This window comes from Antechinus flavipes, chromosome 2 (assembly GCF_016432865.1).
Source record: "Antechinus flavipes isolate AdamAnt ecotype Samford, QLD, Australia chromosome 2, AdamAnt_v2, whole genome shotgun sequence".
Classification (NCBI taxonomy): Eukaryota; Metazoa; Chordata; class Mammalia; order Dasyuromorphia; family Dasyuridae; genus Antechinus; species Antechinus flavipes.
This window is the reverse complement of record NC_067399.1, coordinates 660,841,019-660,856,582: the sequence shown is the minus strand read 5'-3', so window position 1 is coordinate 660,856,582 and position 15,564 is coordinate 660,841,019. Positions and strand designations below refer to the sequence as shown.

Genomic DNA, 15,564 nt, shown 5'->3' with positions numbered 1-15,564 from the left:
TAGGATCTGAAACCACCTGTTTTTATTTCAATAGACAGAATTGATTTTTTAAAGTGTGGTCTTTTAAAAAACATTTCATGGCTTATTTTTTCACAATTTAAAATTGCATAGGAATTACTCAGTGGTTTCAGAAATCTTACAGAGGAGATTCCTACTCAGAGAGTTAATTAAATGAACCCAAAGCTCAATTAGTCAAACAATCAAACAATGAGGACTTTTCAAGTGTCCCAAACAGGTACTCTTTGTGTGGGTCATGGAGGATACTAAGACCCCTAAGATGTTTTCTGCCCTTCCGGAGCCTGCATTCTGGGAGAGGAGACATGTCAAATATAATAGACTGATATAAATGTATATAAAATAAACACAAAGCAATTTTGGGGAGGAAGATAATATTAATAGATGGTGAGATCAGTATATCCTTCATATTCAAGGTTATTTTTGGATGACGGTAATAGAGTATATTCTAGACATAGGGGGCAGCCTGTGTAAAGGCAAGGAAGTGGAAGCTAAAAAATCAAGAATGAGAAAGAACAGATGGACCAGTTGGTCTAGATCAAAATCTGAGAGGAACAATGTCTAATTATGGCATTATATGATTTTATAATTCTCTTCCTCCTCATATTTATCACCTGTATTTCCTAAGTCCTCTCAAAACTCAGCTGAGCTGTGATTTTTGACTTAAATTATTTCCTGATCCTTCCCTTCAGTTGTTAGTTCCCATTAAAGTATTGTTTTATGTCTACTTTGACATGAATAGGGATTAGATTTATGATTTATGGATACAGGGAAGTCAGGAAGAATCATTGCCCTGAATTTGAATCTGGCCTCAGACACTTAGCTGTGTAGGTAACTTACTCCTGTTTGCCTTATCTATAAAATGAGCTGGAGGAGGAAATGGCAAACCATTCCAGTGGTTCATGGAATCATGAAAGTTGGACAACACTGAAAAACAACTTAATGACAGATAAGGGCATTTCTATGCTGGTTGGTTTTAGAGGTTTAGAGAAATGTCTACAAAACTGTATATGAATATAGAGGTTAATTGACTTGCTCAGAATCATGAAACCTATATGGATCAAAAGCATGAGTGAACCTAGGTCTTCACAATCCTGAAGGCAGCTCTCATGATGTTGTACTTGGTTTATATTTTGCATTTCCTAAGTTTACACACTATTTCTCCCTATAGAATGGAAGATCTTAGAGGGGAAGAGCCAATTTTTTTATCTTTGTCTTGGGATCTGATGCCTAGAATAGTCCGTGACACATAGCTGATTGTTAATTATTATCAATTGAATTGAATTTCCTCCTATTTCAAATGAATCTTTTTTTTTTCTGAAAAAAAATCATTATTGACATATATGGGAATATGATCTTCTTATCACCTTTAACCCATTCTCTATAACATAGGCACAATCTGGGCTTTATTGCTCGTTACACACACACACACAGTTGTATTTTTTGTGTGTGTGTGTGTGTGTGTGTGTGTGTGTTTAGGTGTATGTAGCAATTTTGATGCTTCCCTTGATTATAGTCACAGATAATAATATAGTTCTGCTCCTTTGTAATTTTTTGGTATTGAAATGAGTTGTTGGCAGTTTGGATCAATTAAGAATATAATTTACAATAAAAAAAAAAACAGATTACAAGTTTCAAAAATGGATAAAGAATTAAAGCAATAGGAGCTATTTTGCCCAATAGTATGATAATATATTTGACATTCTGTGATGGCCATGTATTTAAAATCAGCCAGAGTCAGGAATTCAGGTTAAGGGAAAAATCTTCAATCTTTATTCTCAGTAGAGGTGAAGAAGGATTATGATAGAAATATGGGCAGCTGCGACAGGAAGCCAGCTAGCAGAGGGGGATCGGAGATGAAGGGCCATCACGATAGCAATGCAAGCAGCTGTGTCAAGATGCCAGCCAGCAGTCTCTCCTTCCCCTTCCCTTTCCACTCCTTTGCTTCCACCCACCAAAATTGTCATTTCCTATACAACACATCAGGACTTGCACAAAGAGTGGGCAGGGGCCATTCTTTCTCCAAGCTTATATATTAATAGAGTAAGGTCCAATTACTATTTAGCCTCATGTGCTTGGGACCTCAGTGCATCAACTTGGCCTCAGCCCATTACAACAATCTAAATAAAATAGTTGAATATTAACAAAAGTGTAAATTAAGAGATTAGCACAAGAAGAAGTAAAACATTTAAATAACCTTGTTTTAGAAAAAAAAAAAGAATTGAACAAGCCAGCATTCTCCCTAAAAAAAAATCTCCAGGGCCAGATAGATTTACAAGTAAATGCTAAATAACATTTAAAGAATAATTAATTACAATGATACAAATATAGTGCTGAGACAAACTGGAAGAACCAAAACAGAACAAGACAATTATATTTTCCTAATGAATTTTAAAATAATTTTAATTTATATATATGGTAATTTAAATAATTTTAAATAAATTATTAACAAAAAGATCATAACAATTTATCATGATGATAATATGCTATAGTCAAAAGGGATTTATTTATTTTCTATTTTTTATTTATAGCTTTTTTATTTACAATATATATGCATGGGCATTTGCAAAACTTTTTGTTCCAATTTTTCTCCTCCTTCCCCCCACTCTCTCCCACAGATGGCAGGCAGACCAATATTTGTTAAATATATTAAAATTATGTTAAATACAATATATGCATACATGTCCATACAGTTGTTTTGTTGCACAAGAAGAATCAGACTTTGAAATAATGTATAGTTAACCTGTGAAAGAAATCAAAAATGCAGGTGAACAAAAATAGAGGGATTAGGAATTCTATGTAGTGGTTCACACTTGTTTTGTAGAGTTCTTTCACTGGTTATAGCTGGTTCTATTCATTATTGTACTGTTGGAACTAATTTGGTTCATCTCATTGTTGAAGAGAGCCACATCCATCAGAACTGATCATTATATAGTACTGTTGTTGAAATGTATAATGATCTCTTGGTCCTGCTCATTTCACTCAGCATCAGTTCATGTAAGTCTCTCCGGGCCTTTCTGAAACCATTCTGCTGGTCATTTCTTATAGAACGATAATATTCCATAACATTCAATTTATTCAGCCATTCTCCAGTTAATGGGCATCCACTCAATTTCTAGTTTCTGGCCACTACAAAGAGAGCTGCCACAAACATTCTTGCACATACAGGTCCCTTTCCCTTCTTTAAGATCTCTTTGGGACATAAGCTCAGCAGTAACACTGCTGGATCAAAGAGTATGCACAGTTTGATAACTTTTTGAGCATAGTTCCAAATTGCTCTCCAGAATGGCTGGATGCATTCACAATTCCACCAACAATGTATTAATGTCCCTGTTTTCCCATATCCCCTCCAGCATTCCGCATTATCATTCCCTGTCATTCTAGCCAATCTGACAGGTATCTCAGAGTTGTCTTAATTTGCATTTCTCTGATTAATAATGATTTGGAGCATATTTTCATATGTCTATAAATAGTTTCAATTTCTTCATCTGAGAATTGTCTGTTCATATCCTTTGACCATTTACCAATTGGAGAATGGTTTGATTTCTTGTAAATTAGAGTCAATTCTCTATATATTTTGGAAATGAGGCCTTTATCAGAACCTTTGATTGTAAAAATGTTTTCCCAGTTTATTGTTTCCCTTCTAATCTTGTCTATCAGAACCTTTGACTTTAAAAATCTTTTCCCAGTTTATAGACAAAAGGGATTTATACCAGAAATGTAAGGCTGGTTCAATCTTAGGGAAAGTATTAGCATAACTGACCACATAGATAATAAAATGAACAGAAATCATATGATTATCTCAATAGATGTATAAAAAACTTTTGATAAAATGTAGTGTCTATTCCTATAAAAACACTCAAGAAAATAAGAAGAAGTGAAGTTTTCCTTAAAATAAGTAGTATCTATTTAAAATCATCAGAAAATATTATTTGTTTTGGAGGTAAGCTAAATGTGTTCACAATAAGATCAGGGATGAAGCAAACACACCTCTATTATTCAATATTGTACTAGAAATGTTAGCTTTAGTAATGAGAAGAAAAATAAATTGAAGAAACTAGAATAGGCAATTAGAAAACAAAACTATATTCTTTATAGATGATATATACTTAGAAAATCCTAGAAACACAAATGAAAAACTACTTGAAATAATTAACAACTTTGGGAAAATTTCAGGATATAAAACCCATAAAAATTGCTAATATTTTGTATATATTAGCAACAAAACTCAGCAATAAGAGATTGAGAAATATCACTTAAAGATACTAAAGAAGGGAAAGGGACCTGTATGTGCCAAAATGTATGTGGCAGCCCTATTTGTAGTGGCTAGAAACTGGAAAATGAATGGATGCCTATCAATTGGAGAATGGCTGGGTAAACTGTAGTATATGAATGTTATGGAATATTATTGCTCTGTAAGAAATGACCAACAGGATGAATACAGAGAGGATAAGAAAGACCTACGTGAACTAATGCTGAGTGAAATGAGCAGAACCAGGAGATCATTATACACTTCAACAATGATACTGTATGAGAATGTATTCTGATATAAGTGGATCTCTTTGACAAAGAGACCTAACTCAGTTTCAATTGATCAAGGATGGAAAGAAGCAGCTACACCCAAAGAAAGAACACTGGGAAATGAATATAAACTGCTTGCATTTTTGTTTTTCTTCCCAGGTTATTTCTACCTTCTGAATCCAATTTTCCCCGTGCAACAAGAGAACTGTTCGGTTCTGCACACATATATTGTATCTAGGATATACTGTAACCTATTTAGCATGTAAAGGACTGCTTGCCATCTGGGGGAGGGGGTGGAGGGAAAGAGGTGAAAAATCAGAATAGAAGTGAGTGCAAGGGATAATGTAAAAAATTACCCTGACATGGTTTCTGTCAAGAAAAAGTTATTTAAAAAAATAAAAAAAAGAGAGAGAGAAAGAGAGGGAGGGAGGGAGGGAGGGAGAGAGAGAGAGAGAGAGAGAGAGAGAGAGACAGAGAGAGAGAGAGAGAGAGAGAGAGAGAGAGAGAGAGAGAGAGAGATATCACTTAAAATGACCATAGACAATATAAAGTATTTGGGCATTTATTTGTCAAGAGAAACCCAGGAACTATATGAACACAATAATAAACATCTTTCACATCAATAAAGTAACATAAAAACAACTGGAAAAAATATCAATTGCTCATGTACATATTGAGGGTACATAATAAATTGCCTAAATTCATTTACATACTCAGCATTATACCAAAGTACCAAAATCATTTTATAGAGCTAGAAAAAATAACAAATTCCATCTGGAAGACAAAAGGTCAAAATATCAAGGGATATTAAAAGGGGATATTTAAAAATGCAAATGAAGGTTACCTAGACATGTCAGAGCTAAGACTATTATTATAAAGCAGCAATTATCAAAACTATTTGGTACTGGCTAAGAAATAGAGTGATGTATCAGTGGAATAGATTAGGTACACTAGACACAGTAATCAGTGACTAAAGTAATCTACTTTTTGATAAACCCAAAGTCTCTAATTTCTGGGATAAAACACACTATTTCACAAAAATTCGTGAGAAAATTAGAAAATAGTATGTCAGAAACTGGGTATAGACCAACATCTCACACCATTACCATATAAGTTCAACATGGGTACATGATTTAGATATAAAGGGTAATGCCATAAGGAAATAGGAGAGCAATGAATAATTTACCTATCAGATCAATAGAAAAGGGAAGAATTTATGACCAAGCAAGAGAGAGAGAGAGAGAGAGAGAGAGAGAGAGAGAGAACACTGTGAAATGCAAAATGTGTAATTTATATTGTTAAACAAAACTTTTTTTACAAAGAAAATAATGCAACCAAGATTAGAAGAAAGACAAAAAGCTGGGAAATAGTTCTTCCCAGATGGTGTTCCTGATAATGGCCTCATTTCTCAAATATATAGAGAATGGAATCATCACACACACACACACACACACACACACACACACACACAAACAAACAAGTTCCCAATTGATAAATGTTTGAAGGATATGAATGGGCAGTTTGTAGATGAAGAATTTGACACTATCAGTATTCATATGAAAAAATGCTCCAAATTACTATTGATTAGAGAAATGCAAACTAAAACAACGCTGAGGCATTACCTCATACCCATCTGATTAGGTAATATAACAGAAAAGGAAAATGAGAAATGTTAGAAATGTGGGAAAACTGTGATACTAATACATTGTTGGTGGAATGGTAAACTGATCAACCATTCTGGAGAATAATTTGAAAGTATACCCAAAGAGCAATCAAACTGTGTATAACCTTTGCTGTAGCAATACAACTAGTAGATATGTATCCCAAATAGATAATAAAATGGGGGGGGGAAATGACTCACATATACAAAATATTAATAGTCGCTCTTTTTGTTTTGGCAATAACTAAGAAATTGAGGGAATGACCATCATTTGGGGAATAACTGAACAAGTTGTGTTATATAAATATAATGAAATACAATTGTTATATAAGAAATATGTGTTGGCAAATTTCATAAAAAACCAGGAAAGAATTACATGAACTGATGCTAAGTGAAATGAGAAGAATTAGTAAAACATTGTATATTGTTGTATCAACAACTTTGTGTAGTGATCAGCTATAATTGACTTAACTCTTCTCAGTAATACAATTATCCAAGACAATTCCACAAGACTCATAATGGGAGATATCAGTCATCTAGATAAAGAACTATGGCGTTTGAATGCAGATTGAAGCATGCTATTTTCACTTTTTTGTGGCTTTTCCCTTCCTTCTTCTAATTCTTTCACACATGATTAGCATGGAAATATGTGTCCTGATTACACATATATAAACTGCATTAGATTGCCTGTCATCTTGCGGAGGGTGGATGGGAGGAAGGGAGGGAAACAAAATTTGAAACTCAAAATTTTATAAACAGTGAATATTGAAAACTATCTTTACATGTACTTGGAAAATTTAAAATGCTATTTAGCAGAAAAGGTTATAATTTATACATTTATTTTAAAATGTACCAACTTCTTACTTTGTAATTTACTTTAAAATGTGATTTAGGTGGGCTGGAAGAAAATTGACTTTATGGATTGGATTTTCCCCTCAACTATGTGGTATCAAATTAGAGATGTGTATATTAGAGAAATCTCTTCCTGTGTAAATTCATGGGGAATAGTTAAACTATGAGCTGAGAAGAATTTCTTTCAAAAGGACAGATACTTTATTAAAAGATTATAACAAATAGCAAGACTGGAGGAAGTATAACAAAGCATGGGTTAGCAAGCATTCCCCCCCCCCCCACTCCCAGATCTCATGTTTCCCAGCTGTGTGATTGTGGGCAAGTCACTAACCTTCTGAGACTCAATTTCCTCCATTGTAAAATGGAAATAATTATATTTTCAATTTGAATCTTGCTGAATTATTGTGATGAAAATGCTTTACAAACATCAATTCAGTATAAAAAGTGATCATTACTATTCAGATTAAAGCTATTGAATAATTTTTAATAATACCACTTTTCTTTTGAAAATATTATGCTTTGATCTCCATTCAGTCTCTATAATTTCCTCTCTATGCATAGATGACACTTTCCATGCCATGTCTATTAAATTTACCTTGAATTACCTCATTTTTGAAAAGAGCCAAATCCATCATAGTTGATCATCACATAATTTTGTTTTAACTGTACCATGTTCTTTTGGTTTTCATTATTTCACTTAGTATCAGTTCAAGTAAATCTGTCCAGGCTTTTCTGAAATCAGCCTGACCATCATTTCTTAAAGAACAATAATGTCATAATGTATTCAGCCATTACTTGATGAATTCATCAAGTAATGTTACTTTTATATGCAATTTTTAAAGTATAACAGTGTATTCTATGGAGTGGAAAAACAGTAAAATACTTCAGTAGGCCTGTGGCTTTGTCCGCTTGTATTACTTGCAGCAATGCATCCATTGTTACTCTTACCTCTGCCATCACAGAAGTTAATCACAGAGCATCCATCCACCCATTCTAGGAACTCTTTTTTTAGTTCTCCTAATCATGTAAGAGTCACAATGGTTTATGCAGGCTATGTGTCTTTATCCCTTGCTCTCAGCATTTGACTAAATTATGCATTTTTAATAGTAACTTTTCCAACTACATGTAGAGACAATTTTTACCATTCATTTTATAGAAAACGTTGTCTAAATTTTCTCCATTCCCTTTCCCCTTTCTGAGACAGTAAGCAATTTGATATAGGTTATGTATGTGCGCATCCATTTTTGCTCATGCATTTCCCCAATGTGAGCTCCTGGATGTCAGGGATGCTTTCATTTTTGTATTGTGAGCCCTGGCTCTTTGTAGTGCCTGAAGACTAGTAAGCATATAAGGAATTCTATTCATGGGTGAATGAATGCTATCTTTTATTCTAGTGCTCCTTGGCAACTTCTTACCTTTATCATGTGCTGTGGTTTTTCAGTTTTTTTTTTTTTTAAAGATTCTAAATGTTAAGATCTTTTTCACTCTCCAAAAGTTATGAGCAATTCCTAAAATAAATTAAATTGGAAAAAGGATAAGTAAGTTTTTGTACCAATTCAGAATGTTGAAAAACATTTGTTATAAGAGACCAGGCCAAAAGACCTGTGCTAAGGTTTGGGCTCTGTCTTTTCACTTGTTGCATGGATATAGGTTGATTATGTTTGCTCTATAAGTTCTTGCTTTCAAATCTAAATGAATGAGGCAGGTCACCTAACCTATTTCTAAAGTACTTTCCTAGAAGCAAGATTCTTTCTCATAAAGGTGAAGTAATACTTGTGGGTTTATAAGCTCTTGGGCCCTCTGAATGGGGAAAACCAACCAAAGAAACTTCCCAAATAACTTTTTCACTACTTACAAAATCATTTCTTCTGGGGGCCACTAGGTGGTGCAGTGGATAGAGATCAGCCCTGAAATCAGGAGGACATGAGTTCAAATCTAATCTCAGACACTTAACACATCCTAGCTGTGTGACCCTGGGCAAGTCATCAATTTGCTCAGAAAAAAAAAAAAAAATCTCTTTTGTCATGCTTTTATCAATGCCCTTTAGCTTTTACTACCATTTAAAACATTGGAACATAGTGGAAATAATAATGGCTTTGCAGTAAAAGAAATCATTTTTCAAATCTTACCAGTCACTTAGTCACTAGACTTTTGGATACCTTTCAGGCCTCATTTTCTTCTTCTATAAAAATAAAAGTTTGGACTTAATGGCCTCTGTGTTCTCTCCAGTGTTGTATCTGGGATTGTGGGATACATTTCTTGTTCCAGTGATCCACAGGTGGACCCTCCTTGGTTGATACTTCCTTTTCTGTTTGCTAGATAAAGTTACAGTGCTCAACATTTCCATAATTTGAATTCAGTTATTGGAAGAACATTTGTTCCACAAACTGAGAATCTCTCACTTTTAGATCACACTTTTCTTGCCATGGTACCTTTTAACTTTTCAAAAGAAGACTTGGTTTTCTTTTTAAAAATTGTTATCTCTTGTTTTTGTGTCACTTTAATTTCCAAATATATCCCTCCTGCCTATCTCACAGAGTGAGCCATCTCTTGTAAGAAAGAATAAAGAGGAAAAAAAACAGTTCAGCAAAACTAACCAACATATCGACTAAGTCTGACAGTACACACAATGTTCTCCTCCTCTGCAAAGAAGGGAGGGGGTGTTATGTTTGACTTTCAGTAGGATTCTGGGAACATTTTTAATGTTATATGAGATTTTAGGAAGTCTAAATTTGCTTTCCTCTGAGTTTTGCTATGTCAGTTCATGAAGAGAAGCAGAACCTCAGTTTCTCAGCATCTAAGAACTAGCAGAGGCCTTAGATCAACTGCTTTTATATAAAAACAATCTTGTCTACCAAATACCATATTAGTGTTCACCCACCCCCTATAAAGTAACAATAATAACAAGAGCAACAAGTATTTATTAATTGCTTCCTACATTGTATGATAGACACATTTTCAGAACAGTCAGGTAGTATAGAAAATAAACAAAATACTGACCTCAGGGTGCTTACATGGTTAATATTTATTTTTTCATTACCTACAATATCCTCCTATGAGTGAGTTCCTCCAGGGGCTTCCCCTTGGCCATGGGTCTAGTTCAGACAACCTTTATTCCCTCCTAGAATGTAAGCCCCTTTAGAAGGCTCATGGTGAAGAACTATTCACCCCCCCACCCCAAGAGAGAAGTAATAAGTGTAGAGAACAGATTGAGACATTGGGCATGTAAGGTCATAATCAATGTGATAATTTGTTTTGCTCAACTACAAATATTTACAATCAGTTTTGGTCTTATGCCTTCTGCAGTGGTAGAGAAGAGAAGGTGTTAGAAAGGAGATAATATCAACCTGAAAATAAAGTTAAAAAAGATTTAAAAATCTTTAAATTTAAAAAGATTTAAAAATCTTTAAATTTAAAAAGATTTTAAAATATTTTTAAAAGATTTAAAAAAATAGAATATAAGCCTTATGAGTGAAGGAGCTGTCTCCTTTTGTTTTTATGCTTAACAGAATGCCTGACACATGGTACATGCTTACTAAATGCATATGACAAACCTGACTTTTTTCAAATAACTTTTTATTGATAGAACCCATGCCAGGGTAATTTTTTACAGCATTATCCCTTGCATTCACTTCTGTTCTGATTTTTCCCTTCCCTCCCTCCACCCCTTCCCCCAAATGACAAGCAGTCCTTTACATGTTGAATAGGTTACAGTATATCCTAGATATAATATATGTGTGTGGAACCGAACATTTTTCTTGTTGCACAGGGAGAATTGGATTCAGAAGGTAGAAATAACCCAGGAAGAAAAACAAAACTGCAAGCAGTTTATATTCATTTCCCAGTGTTCTTTCTTTGGGTGTAGCAGCTTCTGTCCATCCTTGATCAATTGAAACTGAATTAGCTCTCTTTATCAAAAAGATCCACTTCCATCAGAATACATCCTCAAACAGTATCATTGTTGAGGTATATAACGATCTCCTGGTTCTGCTCATTTCACTCAGCATCAGTTCATGTAAGTCTCTCCAAGCCTCTCTGTATTCATCCTGCTGGTCATTTCTTACAGAACAATAATATTCCATAATGTTCATATACCACAATTTACTCAACCATTCTCCAGCTGATGGGCATCCATTCATTTTCAAGCTTCTAGCCACTACAAACAGGGCTGCCACAAACATTTTGGCACATACAGGTCCCTTCCCCTTCTTTAGTATCTCTTTGGGGTATAAGCCCAGTAGAAACACTGCTGGATCAAAGGGTATGCACAGTTTGATAACTTTTTGAGCATAGTTCCAAATTGCTCTCCAGAATGGCTGGATGTCAAACCTGACTTTGTAACATTTTAAATCTTACAGTCAGATTTCCATTGTTTTCCTATATTATCTTAGATGATTCCCATTCAGCACTTTCCATTTCAATTAAAGGCGCCTACTAGCTCTTCCCTGAACTCAACCTTCCATTTGTGTTTGAAATGAATGTCATCCTTACCTCTACTTCATTAAATCTCTAGCTTCCTTCAAGGCACAGTTCATATAATTGCTCATATAGCAGACCTTTCTTAAATCACTTCTCTAGGTAGTTTCTTTCTTTCTCCATCATGGGTTAGAAAAAGAACTTGTTCTCTAGGTAGCTTTCTCTCTTTTTTGAATTTTTTTTTAATTTTTTAATAGCTTTATATTTACAAGTTATATGCATGAGTAATTTTACAACATTGACAATTGCCTACCTTTTGTTTCAATTTTTCCCCTCCTTCTCCTCACCTCCTCCCCTAGATGGCAGGATGACCAATATATGTTAAATATATTAAAGTATAAATTAAATACAAAATAAGTATACATGTCCAAACAGTTATTTTGCTGTATAAAAAGAATCAGATTTGAAATAGTATACAATTAGCCTGTGAAGGAAATCAAAAAATGCAGGCAGACAAAAATAGAGGGATTAGGAATTCTATGTAATGGTTCATAGTCATCTCCCAGAGTTCTTTTGCTGGGTGTAGCTGGTTCAGTTCATTACTGCTCCATTAGAATTGATTTGGTTCATTTCATTGCTGAAGGTGGCCAGATCTATCAGAATTGATCATCATATAGTATGGTTGTTGAAGTATATAATGATCTCCTGGTCCTGCTCATTTCACTTCAGCATCAGTTCATGTAAGTCTCTCCAGTCCTCTCTGTATTCATCCTGTTGGTAATTTCTTACTGAACAATAATATTCCATAATATTCATATACTACAATTTATTCAGCCATTCTCCAACTGATGACCATCTACTCAGTTTCCAGTTTTGGGCCACTACAAAGAGGGCTGCCAAAAACATTCTTGCACATACAGGTCCCTTTCCCTTCGTTATGATCTCTTTGGAATATAAGCCCAGTAGTAACACTGCTGGATCAAAACATATGCACAGTTTGATAACTTTTTGAGCATAGTTCCAAATTGCTCTCTAGAATGGTTGGATGTATTCCCAATTCCACCAACAATGTATTAGTGTCGGTGGTTTCCCACATCCCCTCCAACATTGCGCATTATTTTTCTCTGTCATTCTAGTCAGTCTGTGTAGTGGTATCTCAGAGTTGTCTTAATTTGCATTTCTTTGATTAATAATGACTTGGAGCATCTTTTCACATACCTAGAAATAGTTTCAATTACTTCATCTGAGAATTGTCTGTTCATATCCTTTGACCATTTATCAATTGGAGAATTGCTTGATTTCTTATAAATTAGAGTCAATTCTCTATATATTTTGGAAATGAGGCCTTTATCAGAACCTTTGACTGTAAAAATGTTTTGAAATTAAATTTTATTACTTTATAATTACATCTAACTTATTTGAAATTGTATTGCATTAATTCATATTTTTGTACTTGTACTTGTATACATATCTCATTCTCATAAGAAAGTGAGTTCCTTGAGAAACAAAAGTCACAAATGGAAACTGACAGTTAATAATATCATGAAAAATGAATTGGTCAAAGAACAAATCATAGAAGTTATTATTAACTATGAAATGCTTGACAGTTTAGTTTGAGAAAGAACTTCTGAGTCTGGTGTCTTATCCAGCCAAATGATCTTCAGAATTTTCAAAGTAATGCACATGGGCAAATGCTCACAAGATAGTCAGAAAAAGTGATATGAGAATACTCTCAATGTTTCTGTTAAAAACTTTAGAATTGATTGCATGGGGAGAGGATTCTGGAAAGATGGCAGAGTAGATCAGCACATTTTAAGCTCTCCATGCTTTCCCTATAAACAGAAGAAATTTTGTACCTCAGAGTGAAGATAGAATGTTGAAACACAGATAAGACTTGGGGCAGAACAGGCTCCTCCTAAGATAACCCTAAAAAAAAAAGTTGAATAAAGGCCCTAGGTTGAGGATTAACCCATATTAAGTGCAAACTCTTTTCAGGCTAGCTGCCCAGAAACTCTATGTGGAGACCCCTAGGGCAAGCTGAGTTTGGCAGGGACCTCAGCCTGAACCACAGGAACTTTCACCTCCAGCATAATGTGGGGAGTCAGGGGTCTTAGTCTAGGGAAACTAAAGGAAGCTCAACTGATCAGAAATGCCAGGCCCAGATGTGCTTCGGAGACATAACACCAGGTGAGAAGGTACCAGCACACCAGAAGTGCAGAGACAGTGGAGCAGGGACACTACTGTCAGTGGGCACAGGAGAGGAAACTCCTGATGTGGGTTCCTAGTCATAGTGGAGAGCTGAAGGGAGAATTGAGGCCCGATCTCCTCACCTCACCATTAAAATTGCTTATATGAATACTTCTTATTAAAAAAAAATGAATTGACAAAGAAGAAAAATTCCCATGATAGAAACTTACTATGGGGACAGGGAAGATCAAGGACACTAAAGTTTAAAAAAAGGCTTTTTTTACTCCAAAAAATAATGTGAAATGGCTCCCTGACCAGAGAGAATTTAAAGACTTTAAAAATCAATTGAGAGAGATTGAGAAAAAAATAAATAAAAATCATCCAAGAAAAACAAGATTAAGAAAAAATCTTACCCAACTAGGAAAGGAGACATACAGTCTTTATTTTGTTAGATATTTTTTCAATTTTTCAAGTATTTTAATTTTTTTCAAATACATGCAAAGATAGTTTTCATTATTTATCTTTGCTAAACCTTGTATTTCAAATTTTTCCCTCTCCCTCTTCCCATGCTAGACTACAAGCAATCTGATATAAATTAAACATGCAGAATTCTTCTAGACATATCTCCATACTAATCTTGCTGCTTAAGATAAATCAGATAAAAAGGCGAAAAAAAAAAAACAAAAGAAAGGAAAAAAAATCTAGAAAACAAAAATAACAAAATAAATGTAAAAATACTTTGCTCCACAATCAGTCTCCATAATTCTCTCTTTATTTGCAGATAGCTCTCTCCATCATAAATCTATTGGAATTGCTTTGAATCCCCTCTATGTTGAAAAGAGCCAAATCCATCACATCGATCATCACATAGTCTTGCAATTATGGACACAGTTTTAAAGAAGAAAATAATTCTTTAAACATTGGAATTGGGCAAGGGGAAGCCAGTGAAGTATAAGAGACCAAGAAATAACAAAATATAAAGAATGAAAACACAAAACAAAATCTGAAATATCTTCTAAGAAATATAACAGCTCTGGAAAACAGATAAGAGAAAATATGTGAATTGGACTAACTGAAACCCGTGACTCCCCCCCAAAAAAAACAAACAAACAAACAAACAAAAAAAACAAACAACACAATACCCTGACAAAAATAATGCAAAATGATCCTAGAAAATTGTCCTGGAGTGATAGAACATGAGAGGAAAATGGAACTACAAAAAATTCCACTGATCAGCACCTCAAATTCGGAAACCCTTAGGTCAAATAGAAAATGTTTCAAGAAACAACAATAACAAATAACTATGCTGGAGCTACACTTAGAATTGTACAGAACTTATCCACAGTGACAATAAAAGACCACTGTGATCAAAAATATCATCTCCAGCAAAGCTATGATTTTAAAAAAAATGGACATTCAACAAAGTTGCAGATTTTCAGGACTTTCTTTCAACCAGACTCAATAAAAACTCAGTAAGAACATTTAACATATAACAACACATATTAAAGATTACCTTCAAGGAACTTAACATGGACAAATTGTTGGGTTTTTTTTTTGTTTTGTTTTGTTTTGTTTTTGTTTTTGTTTTTGCATGGAAACCATATGTTTAAGATTGACATCAGTAATTGGGTAGTTTAAAAGAAAGATTGTGACAGAGTTGAGTGTGATTAAAAAGCAAAACTGTCTAGGAAAAGGTAAAAATAGTAATTATGTTATACAAATGAGGTACAGAGGAAGAATAAACACAGAGACATTTGGGGGGAAGAGGATTTATAGTTCTGAAAACTTACTCAAATCAGGAATGAGTTAAATAGACAACAGCTAAGCAACACTACATATATACCATAAAAGACATAGCACCTAAGGAATAAGGCAAGGGTAAAGGATAAGGTGAGGTACAGAAAAGACAGAGT

General features: G+C 34.2%; 1 long non-coding RNA gene across 1 annotated transcript in view; it reads left to right on the top strand.

Moving 5' to 3' along the window:
- LOC127552117 (uncharacterized) overlaps positions 1-15,189 on the top strand; it is a 204,054-nt gene extending 188,865 nt beyond the window's left edge. Inside the window, exon 5 of the long non-coding RNA XR_007951264.1 lies at positions 14,433-15,189. This is a non-coding gene — a long non-coding RNA (uncharacterized LOC127552117). The remainder of the gene's footprint in view (positions 1-14,432) is intronic.
- Positions 15,190-15,564: the final 375 nt, after the last annotated feature.